This window comes from Protobothrops mucrosquamatus, unplaced genomic scaffold (assembly GCF_001527695.2).
Source record: "Protobothrops mucrosquamatus isolate PMUCROS unplaced genomic scaffold, P.Mucros_1.0 scaffold1018, whole genome shotgun sequence".
Taxonomy (NCBI): domain Eukaryota; kingdom Metazoa; phylum Chordata; class Lepidosauria; order Squamata; family Viperidae; genus Protobothrops; species Protobothrops mucrosquamatus.
In genome coordinates, this window is record NW_015387254.1 from 88,000 (window position 1) to 110,373 (window position 22,374).

Genomic DNA, 22,374 nt, shown 5'->3' on the forward strand with positions numbered 1-22,374 from the left:
TCTCTTCACCCTAAATCTCCCCATACCGGCCCAAGCTAGCAACCAGGTCAGCTCATCAGGCCAAAACTGAGCTGCCTTTTCTTTCACTCCAGGTCTGGTTCCTACCAGCCAAATAGCAGCCATGCCAGGACATAAAATCCACATGGACATCCCCATCATATGCCAGTCTCTGAAAGGGAACTTGGAGAGCCAAAGTCCAACCCAAGTTGTATCGCTGCCCATTGTTTCAGAAAGATACTACCCCACAGCTCTTTTAGTTACAAAAGAGCTATTAGAAATCTGTAATTATCTCAGTTTGTTCCTAAAAAGCTTGTTCAGAGGCATTCTAAGTGGTCTAACTGAGAAATGACCTGTTCTAATAAGTCCAAAAGTACACTAGAAATAGCAGGGCAGAAGAATGAAATGGTACCTTAACCAACCTGATTTCCATTACGTCCCCTTTACTGTTTCAAATAATTGTAAAAATTGTAATCTATGAGAACAATCCTTTTTTTAGTAATAACACCATATATTTTGATACGTACTGGATATCTTATATTTACCTTTTCAAAAAAAGAAAAAAGGAATTTTGTAATGTTGACCCTAACTATCTTCCTTAATTAGAAGAGACAAATGAAAAAGCATTTTCTTGCAGCACTTAATGAACTTGTGGCATTTATTACCACAGGGTGTAGTAATGGCTGCTAGCTTAGATGGCTCTAAAAGGTGATTGTTAAATTCTGGAGGAACAGATCAATTGGGGACTATTCGTCCTAACTGAGAATTGATGTCATTTCCAGCCTGTCTCCAAACAGTAGGAGAACAGTTAATAGAAAAATATATATCCCTCTACAGATCACTTCACAGAGGAATCTCATTTTTCACTATAAGAAACAAAATTTCTGAATTAAGATGAGCTGTGGCTTCATACAAAAGGGCTATTCTTGTGAGATTTGTATGCTGGATCCAGGCTCATGGATCCAGAACCATTCCAGTTCTAAGACCATAGTGTATTATTTTGTTTGGGGGGACGGGGATGCTGTGCTTACATTTTTAAGTATGCTCCAAAGTTCCTCACTGTATAGAAACATAGAAAACAGACAGCAGAAAAAGACCTAGTATTCCATCAAGATTGCCCTTTGAGTTTTTATGTTTTATTTTTGTTGGATGATGTCCATGTGTTTATGCCAAGCATGCTTGAAGTCAGTTACTGATGACTGATTCACTATCTCCACTGGAACTTGGTTCCAAGCTTCCATTACTCTTTCTGTAAAGTAATACTTACTACTCCAAAACAGGCACCAGGTCTTATTTTTTTGGGGTGTCTTTTCCACTAACCTTGCGGCGGCGATGCCAAGAGCCCCGCCCAGCCAGCCCACTTCTTCTGCCCGATTTCCTTTTCGAAGTAAGACGTTGATTCTTACCTCGAGGCCGGACGTAAAGTGTCAGTCTCCGGAAAGGCTTCCGGAGACGTCGACTCTTGACTCGATGCCTAACTTAGGTATCGAGCCAAGAACCGACGTGTCCGGAAGGTCTTTCCGGTGACTGACGTTTTACGTTCGACCTCGTGGTAAGAGTCAACGTCTTTGAAGCTGCTCCTTCGGCCGCAGAAGAAGTGGGCCAGCAAGGCAAGTGTCAATCCATGGGAGGCCTGGTTACAATGGTAAGCTCCACCATCCCATCCCCACCCTAGCATGATTTTTAGGGGTGCACCTCACCCCAAAACTAGGGCTTATTTTTGAGGTAGGCCTTATATTAGGCCCACCCTCAAAAATCAAGCTAGGGCTTATTTTCAGGGCAAGTCTTACTTTCAGGAAAACATGGTAACACTACTTTTCAACTTCTGTCACTTTGAGGTTATGCTCCTGTGTTCTTGATTTTTGCAATGTGGGCGTGCTTTTATTTCCTTTTTCATACAGCCAGAAGAACTTTATATACTTTTTGTTTATGCAGTATTTCTCTTCATCTGAGGCAGTCTACTTCTCCTTTTCTTCATTGTGTCATTTTTTATTTCTAACATATGACTTGGCCCCAAACCAAATACACAACACTACTTGAAATTTTACAAATTCATCCTCTAAATCGCTAACTCTATGTTTAATCAACAATGTCTTCATATATAATAATTTCCTCTAAGCATTGAGGGTTCTTAACTGTGAAATTGCTATAATTGCCATCAAAAGTATGCATGAATTATATTAAGCACTCTCTTTGCTTTTTAATTTGACTAATTTGCATGAAAGTATTTCCTACCTTCCCACCGTATTTGCTTTCCCTGTATAGCTGTAGCTTAGTTAATGCTGTAAGGGTGGTGTTTCCCTGAAGAACAAATTAACAGCCTCATTTATAACCTACAATGGCATTTCCCCAACCTGATGACATCCAGAAAAGTTGGCCTTTATTCCCAGCATGATCCAAGAGATCTGAAAGGTAGTATTGGTGCATCCACTGAGGAATGCTAAAAAAAAATGGATTATCAATTTACTGGAAAGCAGATTAGAATATTCAATCCTAACTCTAGATAAAATCTTTTTGAGATAATATAGTTGAGCCCAGTGCTTTTTTTCTAAAAAAAAAAAAAAAAAAAAGGTGCCGGAACTCACACACGTCATACAACCCACCTTGCCTACCCTACAAGGTTCCATCCAAAAAAAGGTGCCGGAACTCCGTTCTGGGCATTCTTTGAGAAAAAAAAGCCCTGGTTGAGCCAGATACATGCATCTATGATTCATAAAGTATACATATGTGAGTTCTAAATATATAGATGACATCCTTTACTAAAGAACTATTCTGTGCAAGAAAATGCAAGAAAATAGCAACAGGGTTACATAAAACAGACTTTATTTAGCATTTAAAAAAAAATACCTAGACCCCCTCAGATGTCCAGAGGGGCATGAGTCATGACGAACCTTTGAACCCCCAAGTGATAATAAACATTTTAATATGAAGACCCCTTACCAATGTTTGCTTCTAACAGTATATGTTCTTTTACCATGCAGTTAAACAATTTAATAATAAATATAAAGAAAAGAATGTAATGGCCATTACAAAAGAAAAAAATATTTATTTGATTTATTTATAAATTATGTTTAACAGACATGTTTTGAAAGGGGATCACGGAGAAGAGATAAAAGCAAATTATTTTTAGGCTTTTGGAAACAAATATAATGATGGAAGATGGTGTTTTATTTGCAGCAAACTACTTACTGATTATTTTTTTAGTTAAAAGATTGTAACTGTTTTTATGTCAGGTGGGAGGGAGAATCTAGCCAACAGGTGCTTATGGATATTATAAAGGTATTCCAGAGGGATATTTTTATTTATTCTGGCCAGCAGGGCTCAACTGGTAACTCAAATGTGATTTTGTATCTGTGGTTTTACCAGATGAGAGGAAATTGGCTGAGGTAAGTGGTAGAAGGCCTGTTTCACATGCAGAAGGCTCAGTCTTTGGCATTTTCAGATAACCCGTAATACTATGGTTAACATGTTAAAGAATATATATATGCGCTTGGTAAAATATATCCAGATCTTTCTAAATGATCATAGTTAACTTTAATATGGATCTTCTTATTTAGAACAAAGAGCCTTTAACCTACTCAGGTGCCAGGACAGATAGGTTTGTGTCATGACATTATGATCAGAACACTTGTATGCATTAGATCATATAGTTAAGCCTTTCTCCTAACTTCTAGCCCACAACTTCTAGCCCATTCACGCTATGTCTTTAGCAGCAATAGAAAAGAATTTGCCACTGTTTTCTTCCAGGAAGGGTTTTTTCCCCCCTATTTCCCACACTAGCCTACAGCTCTGTGATTTCTGTATGGTTTCCCACCTAAGTATTATCTAGAAACAACCCTGCCTAACTTTTCAAGTTCAAAGCACTACTCAAAGCTGTAACTTGTTTAGACTCACCAGCATGAATGCAGCAAAAACAGAGCAGTAGCTTAGATAGTTGCAGTTCATTCAGGATCGATAAATGAAAAAGTAACTTTCACATTTTGGTTCTAATTTATTCACTTTGAATTAGAAGCTGTGATGTTTGAATGGCAAACCTGCCAATTAAAGGACAGCAACATTAGACATCTCCCTGCCAGGTTTTATGCCAGCAGCTAGAGAGAGGACTTTGTGGGGGCAGGTGAAAGGTCAAATCAACCCCAAATCATAGTCAGGAAGGTAAGGATTAAGAATAATGTTAGTGCCAAGATAGGCTGGTAGTAATGGGAGACAATGAATGTAGGAATGAATGAACCTGAACCTTATTTACATTCTTTAATTAAAATCCATTTGATCCTTAGTTCCTATATTAGCTCATCTATGTTATCTTATATCCTATGTTGTCCTTTATCTTCCCCATGTTCGCTCCCATCATGTTACCTTAGAGACTGAAAAGATAAACTCAAAGGGATTCAGCAGTAGTGGCAGCAGAACAAAAAGATAAAAAAGACCCCCATATACAATGGGACAACTTTACAGAAGAAGAAGCACTACAATCTTTGCAGAAATATTGTGATGATCAAATCTCTTTTTTTTTTAAAGGATATATTTGTGAAATATTATCTTGGATATAAAGAGCACACTTCAAATCAGAGTTTGGGGAATCAATCTAGGGCTGCTGATTGATTCTTATACTGGTTCATAAAGTCACATTCATGTTGCATTAACAGAAGATGTCCTATTGATTTTCTTGTAGCACAGTTTCCCAAAACCAAATGCCCTATGGAAGCAGCAAAGAATGAACTCAATTCTTTGACCACTGTTCCACTCTGCTTTAGCTTTCCATACACGGCAGCATGCTAACTGCAGCATTACAGATGGAGTGGAGGCTTGCCAACCTCCATTTTACTGTTGTAAACAATACTAGAGGGAGAAATGAGAGCTATTTATAACGATGTCATCATTTCAGAAAGAAAGATTTGTTATTGATGAGAGGATGACCTAAATACAATAACTATGATAGCTATCAAAGCTAAGAGGTTGATATTGGTGACATGTCTTATTATTTGATTGCCAGCATTTCTGGCAAGCCAGAATAAATAAATTGCATTTTGAAAATGCATCTTAATGTTAGATAAAAAATAAAATAGTTTTTTTCTTCCCATAGTTGTTCCAGTAGGAAATTACTTAGGTTTTAACTCTGAACAAATGTATAATGATGTGCTTTGTGTCAGTGTACTGTTCATTTAGCCAAGGCAATTTGTCAATCAAAAGTGCCAAGACAACAAAAAAAGAGAAATAAATCCTCGGCTTGAAAAAGAAGCCAGGGGCAAGTCAACTTTCAGAGTGACTGTATTTTTCATTATTTTACTACCAATGGACATTTTTTATCATTCTTATCATTGTTAATTATTATCCTCTTAGGGTTACCAAATATGCCTTTACAAATGTAATAGCTATTTTCATCAGCAGACATGTATTTATTATAAATCTAGTTTCAGCTTCATCTTATCCTGGACTATGCCTTTGCTAAAAGCAACTCTGCAGTTCACAAAGTATTTCTCAATATTTTGGCACACAAAGTCTGTTCAAGGAATTTCTTTCCAATGTTCTGTTGGATGGGAAAATATGCAAAACTCATTTGAATATCAAATTAGGAGTGAATCTCACTTGATTCAGAATGGCTATTCTCAGGTAATCCTTGCTTAATGACTGACTCATTCTGTGGCTTTCCAAGTTACACCAATATTGAAAAGATAACATTATGATCAATGCCTGCATTTGTTACTTTTACAGCATCCCTTGGTCACATAATAATAATAATAATAATAATAATAATAATAATAATAATAATAATAGTAGTAGTAGTAGTAGTAGTAGTAGTAGTAGTAGTAGTAGTAGTAGTAAAGTTGGAAGGGACCTTGAAGGTCATCTAGTCCAACCCCCTGCTCAGGCAGGAAAACGTATAACATTTCGGACAAATGGCTGTCCAGTCTCTTCTTAAAAACTTCCAGTGTTGGCGCATTCACCGCTTGTGGAGGCAGGTTGTTCCACTGGTTAATTGTTCTAACTGTCAGGAAGTTTCTCCTTAGTTCTAGATTGCTTCTCTCCTTGATTAGTTTCCACCCGTTGCTTCTTGTCCTGCCTCCAGGCGCTTTGGAATGATCATCATTATAGTCAGTACGTGTTGTCCTGTGCCGGGCCTGTTGCTTTTCCTCCCCACCCCCTTGCAGAGCAGATTAAAAAAACATTAAATGGAAAATGCGGAGACTATAGCTGCAGACCGAGAATTGTAGCCCAATGTGCTTAGCACAGAACATGATGGTGATGCAGAGCAGAGAGATTGGAGAGGGAAGGATTATAAGAGAATAAGCAGACACACAATGGGATGTGCATCAAAAGCAATGCAGCAGCTCTGAGTTTGCTCAGGGTTAAAAGCTGTGAGCATGTTACACAAGTAACCCAACGTACTCTCCATTGTGTGCCTGCTTACTGTATTGTAACCCCATCCTCTCCAGTGAATGTAAATACGAACATTAATTCCATTTTTGCTAATTATCCCAGTTCCAGTGAGCATTCCAAAGGGCAGGATAGTGAGGGAAAGGAAAGCACAGTCATAGTACACGTGATTTCTCACTCAGTGGCCGCTTCGCTTAATGGTGGAACTGCCAATCCCAATTGTGGTTGCTAAACAAGGGCTACCTGAATAACATTGCAATCTCTTAACAGAGAATTAAGTAATAACCTTACTGTACAGCCTAGCGATGAGTTCCTCCCACCTCCCTCATTTTTTCCTAGTCATTATCAAACCACAAATGTCTTTTTTCCCCTATGGGATATTTATATAAATTGATGTTTGCACAGTATAGTCTCATATATATGTTTATTCTGATGTGAGTCCAGTTGAGTTCAATGAGATTTGTTCTCAGTTAAGAGGATAGCAGGATAAAAAAAAATCACACACATGCAGAAACACTGACTGCATTTGCAAACTCAGAGCAGCTTTGAAATAAAGATAAAAGGTTCCTTCATCCTCATCTCCCAACTTTTTTAACCAGGACTTATAATATTAAACTATCATACTGCATACATCAAAATCTATCAAAGAAATCTAGACTTGGTTAAAAACCTCTCTCTCTTCTGCTCATAACTGTTAAGCAAATAATAAACTTTTCTGAATGCAAAGAGAATAGCTAACACAGTTCTAAGGGCTTTGGGTTTTATTCAGAAAACATGCTTTCAAAAGTGCAGAAGCATGTACATAATTTGAGATACAGACTTGGTTGCTTTCTGACTTGCACATAGGGCTACATAAAACAGAGACATAGAATGAAGAGGGTTGCAGGTAACTTATTTCAATTCCCTTCAAATTGCATTCTTGTGTGAAAGCAATTTTTATTATTCCAGGATTCAGAACAGCTCAAGGGAATGGGGCAATGTCATCCTTTGCTCCAAATTCTCCAAGTCACAAGTTTAAATGATTGCAGGTCATTTTCAATCTGTTTCTAAAGGTGCGAAATGGGAATGGTGATAGTGATGGCATGGAAATGCCCTGAACTGCACCTGGTTCCAGAAATGTAAGAGCAGAGTTTGAGTAGTATAAGAAGAACAAAAATTCAGGTTTCCATGTTCTTTGTAACTGCACATCTTGCTTCGGGTTCTCTTGGCCGCTTTGGAAGTTGCTCCGGTTATCTCTTCGTGTGGTTGTGCATACACACATATGCAGAGGCGGCAGCTGGGATGGGCTTTTTGAAACAACTACGTGAGCAGGAATAAGTCAAAGCCACTTTAACAAATCAAAAGGGGTACTTCAAATGTCTTTACTCTTTGTTCCAAAAGATTTGTTTTGAAAGATTTGCACAGCGCTGAAAGAACACCTTAGTGAAACACTGGTATGTTATCTGTAGAAAGTCAGGTGTAAGTATATTAATCTTTGTGGAAAAAATTTTTTGGTGGGGAGAAATTTGTGATCAAATTTTGCTAGCAGAATGTGTCTGTTTATAGGAGATTTTTGTGGCCTTGGCCATTCTATTAAGGGAGTAGAATTGTGAATACGCCTTTTGCTTACGTCTCTTTTTTGTAAAATGAGTGCTGAAATGTAGTTTATTTTACATTATTTGGAGCTCAGAACCCAACTTAGACTCTATTTGTCCACTTTTCTAGCATTTCTGTGAAAACAGTAGTTGAATATATTGACTTTCTATCAAATAGATATGGAAAAGGGCATGTTTGCACAATTACATCTATTGAATTATTACCTTTCCAGAACCAGACAAAGTTAGTGACACATTTCTATGCCATGATTCCAACTAATTCACCAGTACGATGTATTTTATGTGGGTCTGTCCTTAAAAACTGTCTTGAAATGACTGTCAATGCAAAATGCAATGGCTAAGTTGCTGATTAGGACAAAGTACAAGTTTGCTATAAATCCCTATAGTTAAAAGATCCTCAGTAGCTACTGGGATGAGGTGTTGATCTTTAAGGCTATCTATAAATCTGCCCAATTACTGAGATCATCAAGACAGGCCCTTCTGAAGATGCCCTTGCAGCCAAAAGCTTGATGTTGGATAATGAGAAAAGGCCACCCCCTGTGTGTTTTCTAGGCTAAGAAATATGCTGGCTTCCAGTCCTTGAAGAATTTATTTAAAAACACAAATCCCTTGTTAAGTTTTTAACTATTAATTATTTTAATCATTGGTTTGAATTTTGGTTTTGATTTTAATTGTAATAAATTTTGTTTCTGCATGTTTTATTTTTGAAGATATCTTCAGTGTTGGGAGGGAGTATAGAAGGGAGGTGTGTACAGTATATGTTCAACATTAAACTCCTTTCTTCTATACATAAGGATATGTACATATACATATACATATGTGGCATATTAATCTTGGCAGATTTACTGGCAGTTTCAATTCAATCCCTAATGATGCCCAATTAGTAAAGAAATTAAAAAGCTCTCGTCTCCGTATGGGCCCTTGGGAGAATCCCACACTTTCTTTCCCTGCACTTATCTTCTCGACAGGAAGCTCCTCCAATGATCTCACAAAAAAATCTCACAATTTTGGGGATACTTCCTTTGTCAAGAGGATGATGACTCATCTCAAGTATTCTACCAGCAGTCACTTCCTGGTTTTTAAACTCTGAATTTACAGTGAAGGCTTCCAAGGTGGTGGATTTATGTCCTGTGTTGGGTGTGAGGGATTGTTGGTTCTAGGGATCTTTGTCTTTCTAATCCCATCAGCTCTAAGCTTCCAGGTGCCAGTCGTTCTGAAAGGATTGTGATATCTGCATTTCTACAGAGCTGGTTTCTACATGGGGGAGTGAGACTAGGGGCTATTAAGAAAAACTGGGCATTCTTTTCTGCCTTTTTAAGATCCTTTGAAGAAATATAATATTCTGCCCTTTTTAATATTTCCTTCTCTGGGGGGGCTGACTTCCCACAAATAGAACAATAAAAAGACAATTCTGTGTGTGCAATTTAAGTAACTTAACATTGCTTGCAAAGGGGATTCTCACCTCTTGCAAAGGACTAAGGATTATAATAGACTGCTCCCTAAGAAGCCTCGTGGATCAGGCATTAGGCTAGAAACTAGGAGACTGTGAGTTCTAGTTCCACCTTAGGCGTGATAGCTGGTAGGGTGACATTGGGCCAGTCACTCTGTCTCAGCCCAACCCAACTCACAGGGTTGTTGTTGTGGGGAAAAATGGAAGGAGAAAGGAGCATTATGTACTGCATGCTCAACGCCTTGAGTTATTTATCAAAATAATAAAGGTAGAATAAAAATAATTTAATAAATAAATAAACATAATCAGAATCCACATCCACAAGATGACTAACAGCCCCTTCTCTTTTTCTCACAGCTGCATGCAAAAACTGCCCAAATTGTGGGAAGATTACAACTACCAAGAAAATAAGTTTAGCATGTGACAGATAGAACAAATCCTCCCTGAATGTAAGTGTCTCCTCACTGCAAAGGAAGGGGAGGGGGAGTATTCCCAATCTGCACATAGAAGGCTCCTAGGAAGCAGACAAACAGATGGGGAAAGACAAAGTAATCTGTTCAAAGTCAGATACTCCCAAGGAATAAAGAAATAAGGGGCTGATGTGGTACTGATATACTCGAAAAGAAAACAATAGGAAAAGGGGGGGGGAAAGCCCTGCATCTTGTTTTGCTGATAGAAACAGGTGGCAATTGCCAATTTTAAGTGCAATTCGTGGAAAAACAATTGTTCTTAGGATGTTATTTTAGACTGAAATGTGTTACAACATTTTAAATAGGCTCATAATAACTCAAGATGCGATGTTAAGCCACTTTGCTAGCATAGGCAGGAAAGCTGCTACAAAATCATTGTCTTTTGTGACAAGGAAGTAGATTCATCTGGTTTACATTTTAGACTAGTAGCATCCAATTTTTTATTTCAGTTAGTTGAAATAAATATGAAAAGAACCACAATGGTTCACAAACTATATATTTGCTTGCTGCTTTTTCTCCCATGGCTGATCCTGAGACAACATGTTAGGCTGTTGTTTAAAGTGATTCAAAAACCTACTGTATAAAGTAAGATCTGCATATAGCACTTGAGTGCAGCTGCATAATAACCCCTGCATTAAGGAATTGTGGACAAGTGAGAAATGTACTGTAGCTCTGGCTTTGAGAAGAGGCTGGGAGAGGAAAACCTGGTACTTTACTTCTACTGGGAAAGTGAAAAGCACGAGAAAGGGACTCAAAACACACACAGTCCTCCCAATTTGACCTCTTTGTCCTCAAAATGGACAGTGAAGATTTTGGTCAGGCATACAAGGTTGCAATATACCCTACAACAATAAAGGACCATTCCCAGAATCCCTTCTTTCTTAGCCATCACACAGCTGATGAAAAGTGCTACATATGGGCCCCATGTCAATATCCTCCCTCATAAACATATACACATAGGGGATGTCTACGTCCACATACAACTATAGTAATAGTATTTGTTTGGTTGATTGATCGATTGATACTCCACTTTTTTGTACAGTGTCCATATTGCTCCTTCCTCTTACTTTTTCCTGCAACAATAATAGCAATAGCATTTGGACTGATATACTGCTCCATAGTGCTTTACAGCACTCTCTGAGCAGTTTACAGAGTCAGCCTATTGCCCCCAACTATATGAGACCTCATTTTACTGACCTTGAAAGGATGGAAGGCTGAGTCAACCTTGAGCTGGTCAGGATCGAACTCTTAGTTGTGAGCAGAGTTAGCCTGCAATGCTGCAATCTAATCACTGCGCCACCAAGGCTCTTAATCCAATGAAATAGGATGGGCTGAGAGAGAGAAAGAGAATGGTTAGCATAAGGCTACCCAGTGAGTAAGTGAGCCATGGGCTAAAGTGGATTAGAACATGGATCTCCTTGTCCCTAATCCAATACCTTAAACACTACACCACATTAGTTTTCTAATAGCTGCTGGGAACTATATTTCTCTTACCACCGAAAATCTGTATGCAGTGGGATATGAGATAAGAATGACTCACAAAAAAGTCTTAGCATTTACTTTGGTTTGGTTGTTGAAGAAGACTTTTTCAAGACTGAGAGTTATGCACTATAGCTCATAATCTTCTGAAAGAGGGCCTAAAGGCATCAGAGCACTGAATGACAGAAAATAACTTGAGACTTCAAATAGAAAAGACAGAATGCTCCCAGGCAGGAAAACAATGGATTCAGAATTATGATTTCAGCTTCTTTGTGACAATTAGGTTGGGGCAACAATAAGGGTCTCCTCAGAGACTCTACCAAAATTATGGAATTCCATGCTTACCTAGGGATGATATGATAGCAGTCTTCCAGTACTTGTGGAGCTCTCACAGAGAATAGGGGAATGACCTATTCTCCAAAGCACCAGGACAAGAAGTAACAAGTGGAAGATCATTAAAGAGAGATCCAATCTAGAACTAAGAAGGAATTTCCTGACAGTAAGAATAGTTAATCAGGGGAATAGCTCACTTCCAGAAATTGTGGAGGATTTCTGTCTCTCTCCTGGCTGAGCAGGGGTTTGGACTAGAAGACTTCCAAGGTCCCTCCCGACCTTATTATTGTATATTCTACAACAGTAAGGAAGAGTTGGAATATCCAGTGGTACTGGCAGCTATGGAATATATACTATAGAGCAGTGGTTCTCAATCTTTTTAATGCCGTGACCCCCAACCGGTCGTAAGTCGAGGACTAAACCAGTCGTAAGTCGAGGACTAAACCGGTCATAAGTCAAGGACTACCCAACCGGTCGTAAGTCGAGGACTTTCCCTGCCTGGGAGCGCCACACATGCGTGGTTCCGCCCCCTGCGCCGGCCGAGGCGTAGCTGGCAAGCGGCAGAGACGGAGCAGGCCGACCACCAGCTGGCCCAGCTCAAGGGAGGTAAAGCACCCGCCGGAAAAGGGGAAAAAAATGGCGGACAGCCTTGCTTGGCGACCCCCGTGAAATGGTCGATCGACCCCAAGTGGGGTCGCGACCCATAGGTTGAGAACCGCTGCTATAGAGTAAATCAGGAATTACACTTAACCACAACAGGCACATTTCTTATTCTCTTCCAACATTTTTTTAGATGCTCAATAAGTTGTGTTTCAGCATGAGAAGAATGATAAGCTTATTTTATTGTCCTTAACACTTTTAAACAAGGGAAGATCCCACCTTGAATGTAAGGTTTAATCTAAGAATAACATGACTAGTGGTTGATTTGTTCTGGTGTACTTTGGGTTACAACATGCAAAAATGGACACTCTGCAAGCTTTTGATTCCATGCAATGTTTTTCCATATGTTACTTACAAAGCATTCTTGAAACTTTGATGAACATTTTAGTCTATCTGTACCTGGCTGATTTGTTGCTAACGTTATACGTCTGGTTCCATTCTTTTTTAAAAAAACATCTATAAATGTTGTTACACATTGTGCTCCATCATCACTGACTAATTATTCTGGAACACCTGCTCTCATAAAAAAAAAATCCCTCAATACATCTGTAATATGCCTGGCTATTGTTGAAATAATTGGGAACATATTTGATTACTTTAAAAACGCATCCACCAGAGCTAAAAGATTGGATACATAAATGCTCTATGTGAATTTTTTGCAATAACAAGATAAGCCATTGTCCTATCTTGGTGCTCTTTGGAGCACGTTTTGGGCATAATAACAACCTCAGGAGTTGAGCCTGAGGGTCCAGTTGGGATTACTGCTGTTGTAGCTCCAATCTAAAGCATCACTGCACAGTGCCACAAGCCTGCTTGACTTCTTCTGGCTTATCTTTCTATATGATTTCAACCAGCCTTTTGGAGATGAGCAGGAAGGGCAGAGACAGCTTAGGGCAGCCTGGCCATGATGACCATCATATATTTGTTTCAGATCATCTGGGACGTGACTCATATGAGATAATAATCTCATTGCTATGATGCTAACTGATGTCACCAACCATCACAAGAAAAAAAGACCTATTTAATACCACCATCCCAGTTGTCTAACACAGGGGTCCTCAACCTTGGCAACTTTAAGACTTGTGGACTTGTTGTGGGTGTTGTGGGTGTTGTCCCAAGATGCCAGATGACATTAACGTGTTTCTTTGCCATCCTTTCATGACCATTCATAGGCCTACAAGTGACCAGAGACAGAGGGCCCATCTGTATATTACTACTGTCCCCTGAGTCCTGGTCACCATTCCTGCTTATGGAACCCAGATTGCACTTAACTGAAGAACTCTCTAAAGATGAATGGGCAGAAGAGATGTCAAAATGACCCTGGCATCAGACTGGAATGAGCCTGACTGTAACTGGTAACTCAACATAGAGCCTATACCATACAAGTAGTCCTCAACTTACGATTACAGTTGGGACAGGAATTTCCATTGTAAGTTGTTGTGGTCGTAAGTTAAGTTTGATACAATTTTATAACAATTTTTATGGCATTTGTAAAGCAAATCCAGCTTCCTCAATGGGCTACTTTTTTTTTTTTTGCCAGAAATCGGCAAATAAAGGTTGCAAATCGCAATCACATAACTATAGGACACTGCAACCAATTGTAAATACAAGCTGGTTGCCAAGAACCTGAAATGTGATCACGTGACCACAGTGATCACATTGATAGTTAGGAAATACTTACTGGCTCTAAATTAGTTCATATCTCCAGGCCTAGATAATCCTAGGGCTCTGAAGGTTCTTGCAGATTTTGTGACTAAACTTTCATGTATTATTTATGCGATTTGTTTACATAATTTCTCTCCACCTCAGACTCTAGGCAGTTAACAAATCCTTGAAAATGGACAAAGTATCAGGTGAGTAAAATAAAGGAAATGTTCCTACCTTGAAAACGGAGCATCCAGGGAACAACAAAGCAAGAAACTGGCACTGATGAAGTGTCTAGAAAAGATTATAAATTGTAATTGCTTACAAAGTAACTACAGCAAAATTAAGAAGGCAGAGGCCAGAAGGAGATTTTTTTTCATCATTACACCCATCTTGTCAAACAGCTGGAAGGGTAAGATTTGTCCCAACTCTGTGGAGTTTCTGGAAACCTTTTTAAAGTAGAATTTTTTTCTAGAGGGATTTTTAAACTAGATAGATAACACTATGACAATGTTAAAAACTGCTTTGTTTGTTGGGGAATATGTGCAGTGGAGGAGGGGTTATTGTGTTTATGTTTGTAAATAGTGGACATTTTTACAGCACTGAGAATAATCATGTCTATGAAACCACACATCTACTCTACCAAGGTTTCCTTTGGTGAATTAAGATGAATAGTTCTAATTCTTTCATCACTTTAAACTACAAATGCCGCATTTTGACCATAGATTATTGCTAGAAAAATAAGAATATAAGACTAGTTTCATTTCTGGCTGCTTTTTTTAGAAATATTGTACAGCATGAAGTGATAGAATTCGTGTTCTCAAGTTGTTCTAGCATATATGATTGATAGTATGCCTACCCTTGCCCTAACCCATATTTTTAACTTAAAAAATGCATGAAGAAAATGCCAATTGGTATGTTCCTCCTTTTTCCTGAACTCATGAAAAAAATCACAAAAATATGAACACCTTAATAAAAAAAATTAAACCACAGTCTCCCAACTTCCTATGTCATAGATCATGCAGTTAATTCTGTTATTTCATTTAATTATACCTCCCTTTATCCAGGCAATTTAGGGAAAGAAATGTTCTTTTGAAACAGATAATAAGAAAATGTGGCAGTGACAGAGAATTCATGCATATGCTGAAACGATTTTATCTCATCATTTAGTATCATATAACACACTCATAAAATTAAGAATCACATTTCAAAGAAAATAAAGTAAATGAAATATGAAGCCTTATTTAACATTAAAGATCATGAAATGAAAAACATTATACAATGCATTTAGGGGTGCTGAGAAAGATGTCACTGTGTGATTAAATCTTGGCATAAAAATGAATATTTCCAAGTAATTTTATAGCAGGTTATATCAACATCAAATAGCAATCACTCAAACAAGCAAACAGCAAAGCTAGCAACAGTGGAAAAGTGTTTTTTAATTGAGTTACAGGAAAAGTCAAGGAATGGGAGTTAATAGATCTTTCTGTAAAAAAGGTCATAGTGGATGCCACTACAAAAAATGGCCTTGCTCTGAATCCCAGCAGATCAAACAATAGAAAATACTGACAGAGTCAGACAGACAGATAAAAAGAAAGACCTCAAGAAATATGTACGGTCATGGAAGATAATAATAATAATAATAAATTGAAACTTACATTAAATATAAAAAAGGAAAACTGCATTGATTGATCTATTTAACAGATCAATTGCAGTGATACATTTTTTTTAAAACTGACTCGGAATAAGTGAGTCTTTTTTAAAAAAACAAGTTTTATTAGTTTTTTCATTTTACAAACAAGTGCTTAAGAATCAACGTGGTGGCAGGGTAATCAATTATCCAAAAGCAAAGTCATACTTATATAGTTCAGATTAAATCATTAGAAACCCCCTCTCTATTCCCTCTGATAATATATTATATTCAAATTAATGTATTTCAATACAACTAAGTCAATTAAAACAATCATCAATAACATTTCATCTAAATAAGTCCAAATCCTGTGTTAAGCTTTACTATTTCAATTACTATATTCCATTTTGCTAGTATAAATACATAATTAACACTTCAGGTGTCTCTCCATTCCCTTTTTCCTTGACATAATCAATAATCATTTATTAATATCATTTCTTCTTTTTTCTTATCGGAATAAGTGACTCTTGACTTAGTCTTAAAAGAAACTCATCCAGAAATTTGGTGTAGCCAAAGCTTTTATCAGATGCAATTCTTTGTATGTATTTACTGTATATGGTCAAAATGCCCTAAAATGTTTATGGAGATTTTCAGTCATCCAGGTCATGGTTGTCCCAAAGCTGCTTTTTCAAGAGGCAACTGGACTTTCTTGTTTTTCTTTGAAGATGTTTCACTTCTTATCCAAGAAGCTTCTTCAGCTCTGATTGGTTGGTGGGAAATGGAAGGATTTATATTCCTTGCAGACAGCTGGTCATTTGCATTCTTTTAGAGAGTTGTTGAGGCCACTTGGAGGTTTATCCGTCTCCTCAGGGTCACCTGAGTAGTGCTTCCCCACATGTGCAGATCTATACAGTGGGGAAACAAAACAACCACTTCATAAACGCATGGCACAACATAGAAGAACAAACCCATCAGGACAAGATTCAGCAGTCCATCTGCATTTAAAAGACAAAAGACATTCTTTTGAAGACAGCAAAGTCCACATTTTGGACTGAGAGGAACACTTGTTTGAAAGAGGGGACAAAGGGGCCATATATGTCAAAACTGAACAGCCCTCTCTCAACAAAGGGGGAGGATACGACATCATCTATCTCCAGTCTACAACACAGTCCTTTCAGCAGTTCCAAGAAAGCTCCACACTCATTTGTACTATTCAGGTGACCCTGAGGATGCAGATAAACCTCCAAGTGGCCTCAATGACTCACTAAAAGAATGCAAATGAACAACTGTCTGCAAGGAATATAAATCCTTCCATTCCCCACCATCCAGTCAGAGCTGAAGAAGCTTCTTGGAGAAAAACGAAACAGCTCCAAAGAAAAACAAGAAATTCCAGTTGCCACTTGACAAAGCACCTTTGGGAAATCCTCTTAAAATTCAAACACTTTCTTCTGAGCAAATACGGGCAGAATTTGGTCACAGCAAGAATGGAAATAGGAAGCATTCTGCTAAGGCACTGTTTGTAATCACATGAATGATTTGTGGTGCAGTTTGATAGTAAACATAATAATATATTCAATCTGTATGCCACTCAGTTTAACAGTCTTGATAAAAAGCTTGTTCCCTCATTTTTTTCTGAAGGCCTAGTAAGAAGAGATGTTGAAGAAAAAGGGACATCTCGGAATTTAAAAACTGGGAATCTTCCATCCCCCCAGTATATTTTAAATAAGTGGTGTTTCTGTTTAAATATACTTCAAGGGAGTGGGAAAAATCTATCTTCTATATAATATTTTATTTTTCCTAAGAACAAGATATTAATTAAGCATTCATTAACTTTTGTTCTTTGATCTGTTGAGTTTTTCAGTAAAAAGGATTTCCAGTAAGATTTTCAGAAGCCCGCACTGTCAAAATTTCCACAGATCAAGCTACCTTAGAAAATATTCATAATTGATTGCATGCCTGAGATTTCTCCATGGAACTCCCAAACTTCATCTGAAATATTGAATTTCCTGAGCTGGTGGAAGCTCCACATATTGCTGTAATAGAATTATAGAATAATGTTATTAAAATAGCTATAGAACCCCAAACTGGTATTGCTTTATCCATCCTCAGCATTCCTTACTTACTTAGTTACTTATTATAATCTTTTCTAACGTTACACTGAAATAACTTGGATACCAAAAGGATTTTACAGAAAATATTCTGTGCAGTATCTTACCCAAGTTCAAGAATTCTAAAACATAGAATGTGTCAGAGTTGGGCAGATAGAACGAAGTGTAACTTTCAGATAAAATAGCTTGCCGTATGGACCCTAATGTGCATCTGGCTTTTTTTTAGGCTACGTGGCCAGGAAGTCCTTTGCCCAATTTCACATTGTATGCCAGTTATGCCCCTTCCTGGACAGGGAGACCCTCCACTCAGTTACCTGTGCCCTGGTTATCACCTGATTGGACTATTGTAATGTGATCTACATTGGGCTATCCTTGAAAAGTATCCGAAAGCTTCAACTGGTGCAGAATGTGAGCATTTGAACCATACCGGTTCTACCGGTCTACTATTGAAAGCGTTCTCACATACTGTATTGTGGTTTGGTATGTTAGCTTGACAGCCAAGGACAGGAAGGTATTACAGAGGGTGGTGAGCACGGCTCAAAACATCGTGGTCTGTTCCCTGACACCACTGGATGACATTGCCAGGGCCCGTTGCCTTGGTAGAGTGAGGAAAATTCTCAGGGATGACTCACACCCTGGTTGGTACCTCTTTACTCTCCTACCATCGAGTAGGAGATACAGAAACATAGCCAGCCGTACCAACAGGCTGAAGAACAGCTTTTATCTATGGGCTGTCAAGCTCTTGAATAGGACATAATAATTCCATGCATGACAGACCCATGAGGCCAGCGTGCTGTGCAATTAGCTCACAGGGTGTAATAAGTTGGGGGGGGGTTGTCACTGTGAGTTGTGGTGGGGGCACGGAGGGAGGCTCAGCCAATCTCATTGTATACATGTTATACTTTGATAATAAAGGTTCATTCATACTGGGTGCCCAAAGAAGGGCACATATAACACCTTTGCTCCATGAACAGCACTGGGTTCCAATTTGCTTCCAGGCCCAATTCAAGGTATCAGTTGTTACCTATAAAGCTTTACATGGCATAGGGCCAGGCTCCCTACAGAACCAGCATCAGCCCACCTCACTCATTCAGGCAGGCAAGGTATACTACAGAACTTGTAGAATTTTGACTGGTGGGGTCTAGGAGGAAGGCCTTCTCTGCTACTGCCCTTGCATGCTCTCAGAGGTGAGGAAAGCCCCCAATCTTTTGGCCTTCCGCAAAGGGGTGAAAAAGTGGCTACTGTATGTAGCCTTGCATGGGGAACATAGTGACCTACACATCTATGAAGATTGCTGGCCCCATGAGAATCTCCTACCCGCCTGTATTAACTACAGTTAATTCACCATCTTGGAATTCTTCACCTTCTGAAATGTTTATAATGTTTTTATAATTTTAAAACTTTTCATCCTAAATTGCTCTATTTTTAATGTCTAATTTTTTATTGATTCTGATAATATTGTACACCTCCCAGAGCTACCCCTTTTTGAGGTAGATGGGTCGTTACGAAATGTGAAATACAAATAAATAAACAAACAATTGGCAAAATACGATGCTAAACAACGAATGTCCGGCAGGGATAATCTTAGGTTCTTTTTTAATCTATGATGCTGCAGATGTCAGTACATGAGCAGCTTTCCAGATCCTGGTGCTCAGAGGCTGCATGGAGGGGGTATATTGAAATTCTCACAAGGGTGCGTAAAGTTCACTTTTTCTTAGATACATGTAGATGTTACATTATGCCATGCTCTCATGTACAGGGTTTTACATGGCTTCCATCCCTTTTCTTTGAAAGGAAGGATGGAATTAGCTCATAAAGCTAATGCACTCTCTATAGTCTTCTAAAGTGGAAAAATTCAGGAACCATGAATCTAGTTCCAAGTACTGTAAGGAAGCTTGAACCCATCTACCCACAATTGAAGTCACAGTACAATAAAACTGATCACATGGTGCCTCCTGGTGGTCAGTGTAATTGAAAATACCATCCCACAGACATGCACTGTGTAAAAACAGAAATGTTCCCCTCACTCCAATAGCCCATATACATTAGTGAATTTCTATGGCTAACTGTAAACTTGCATGTTCCTGTTCTTAATTCAACAGTGGCTTCAGTTGGATTGTGCTAGAAATAAACTGGAAGTCAGTGGAGATTTTAGTATTGTCTGCAAGATATAATCCATGGAGTGAGTAGCAATTAATAATTTAGCTGCTATGTTTTGAGTGTTTTGAGTTCTCATAAGTTCAACCCAGAACTGCATATGTTCTCTATTAGGAGATTTGTGTTGTTGTTGGAGTGGTAAGAACTACCAAACTAGCACATCTTCTCTGTGGTGCTGGTGAATATACAGTATACTATCTTATTTGTAATTGGGAAATGGGATACCGTGCTCTGATTTATTTTCTCTATTTTGTGCATCATTAACACATTAAATGAGTTCAGAGCAGTTATAACCCAGATTTTCTTGCTTTGTTTATAGATATGGATTGTATTCCACCAATTTTGATGGTGTTAAGTATCCAATAAGAGGTGTGTGTGTGTGTGTGTGTGTGTGTGTGTGTGTGTAAACCTGACCCTTAGTATGAATATTGAAAGGCCAGCATAGGTATCTGCCCTGATGAAAAAATTCTTGCTTTGATAATCCATTCAAGATTTTATTGCTATAATGAATTTCATGGGCAAAGGAATGAGGATACATTTGGGAACTCTTCTAAAATACTCAGAATGTAACAGCTCAATTATTAACTGATATTCACTCTATGGATTATATCTTGCTGTAGTAAAATCTAGATTGACTTCCAGTTTATTTGTAGCACAATTCAGTTAAGAGTCAGGGTTGAATGGAGACCAGGCATATACAGGATGAAGTCCTCAGTTAACCATAGAAATTTACTGGGGGTATTTGGGCTCCTCACTGGTTCTCAGTCCAACCTACCTTGCAGTCTTGATGAAGCCATAAATTAGGGAAAGGAAGTTCTACTGCAGCAACATGACTTTCAAAGCAAAGTGAGTAACTTTTTGAAGAGTTTGAGATCAAACCACAGGTTTTGTTTTATTTTGTGACAATGTGATCACAAGGGCTTGCCTTTCATTTTGGAGCCTATAGTTCGGCATTTTGTCTATTACTTTTGGGAATAGGAATGAAGGCATCTTTACACACACACACACACACACACACACACACACACACACACAAACTGTTCCAAGTCACATCATTAAAATGTACAGCAGTGTAATCGCAAGACACTGGAAGGTTGTCCTCTATATTTAGAGGAAAGGTGGCATTTAAATCTAAATAAAATACATATTTCAACATATATTGTCTTTGAATAGCTGAAGGGTCACCTATTTCAAGGGAACCTGACAACTGATCTGCATCAGATGCACTGCTTTAGATGTTGCCAAACAGTGTTTTTGATAATACTGATATAGAATGTTCTTCATACTTGCACAGAGAGGTAGGGAGATGACCTTAAAGGAAATAGGCAAGAACCATCAGATAAGCAGAGTGGGCTGAAACATACCCTAAAACAGGGGTAGTCAACCTTGGCTCTTTTATGACTCGTGGACTTCAACTCCCAGAATTCCTGAGCCAGCTGTGCGCCTAAAATCTATGGGGAAAGATAGTATCAAAAGAGACTCAGGCAGGATCCTCCTTGATCCACTGGGATATAAGAGGGAAAGGAGTGGATTTTTTACCATAAAAATTCTTCCAAACAATGAGAATTGTAATTTTCTCCATCCAAATAAATCCTTCTTAATTTCATTCCATATTTTAACATTATTATGACATGAATTCATACACATTAGTTATACCAAATTTTCACTTTTTTTTCAATCTGAAAACCACTTTTCACAATTTTTTGGGTCTTATCTTAATGTTCTTTGTCAGTATCGTTGAACTTTTCCCTTGTTAATTTTAAATCCAGCCATTGCATCAAATTCTCTTAGTTTTTCCATTACTACATCTATCCTTTTTCCTAAAGGGTTCTTCTCCAAAATTAGAACCAAATCACCAACAAATACCTTTAGTTTATAAATTTCTTTCTTAACTTTCAGTCCAGTTAAGTCTCGTCTCATGTCTTTATCCCAAACTTGAAGAGCCAGAATGAATAACGATGGAGAAAGCAGGCATCCCTGCCTCATTTGTTTCTATATTTCAGAGCTTGGTGAATCCCCCATTCACAATTATTTGTGCCTTTTGTGAAAATGTATTGATGTCACCCATATAATAAAAGTTCTCTCCAAAATTGGTATCTTGCAAATTTTAAATAGAAAAACCATTCAAAAGCTTTCTCTGCATCAAGAAATATTAAGAAATATTAAGCTTGTGTTTCACTATGTTATGCCAAGTACTCCAATACATTAAGAAATTTCTAATGCTATCTCTTGTCTGTCTTTAAAAAAAAACCCCTCACTGGTCTTCATGAATAAAATCTTCAAAAACATTTTTAGTCTTCCAGTTAAAATCGTTGTGAATATTGTATAATTATTAGTAAGTAATGATACTGGCCTATAATTTTTTGGCAAAATCAAATCCTGGCCTTTTGGAATCGCTGCTATATATGCTCCTACCCAACTACCTAGTATGATTCCATTATCTAAAATGGAGTTTATCTTTTTTTTTTTTTTTTTT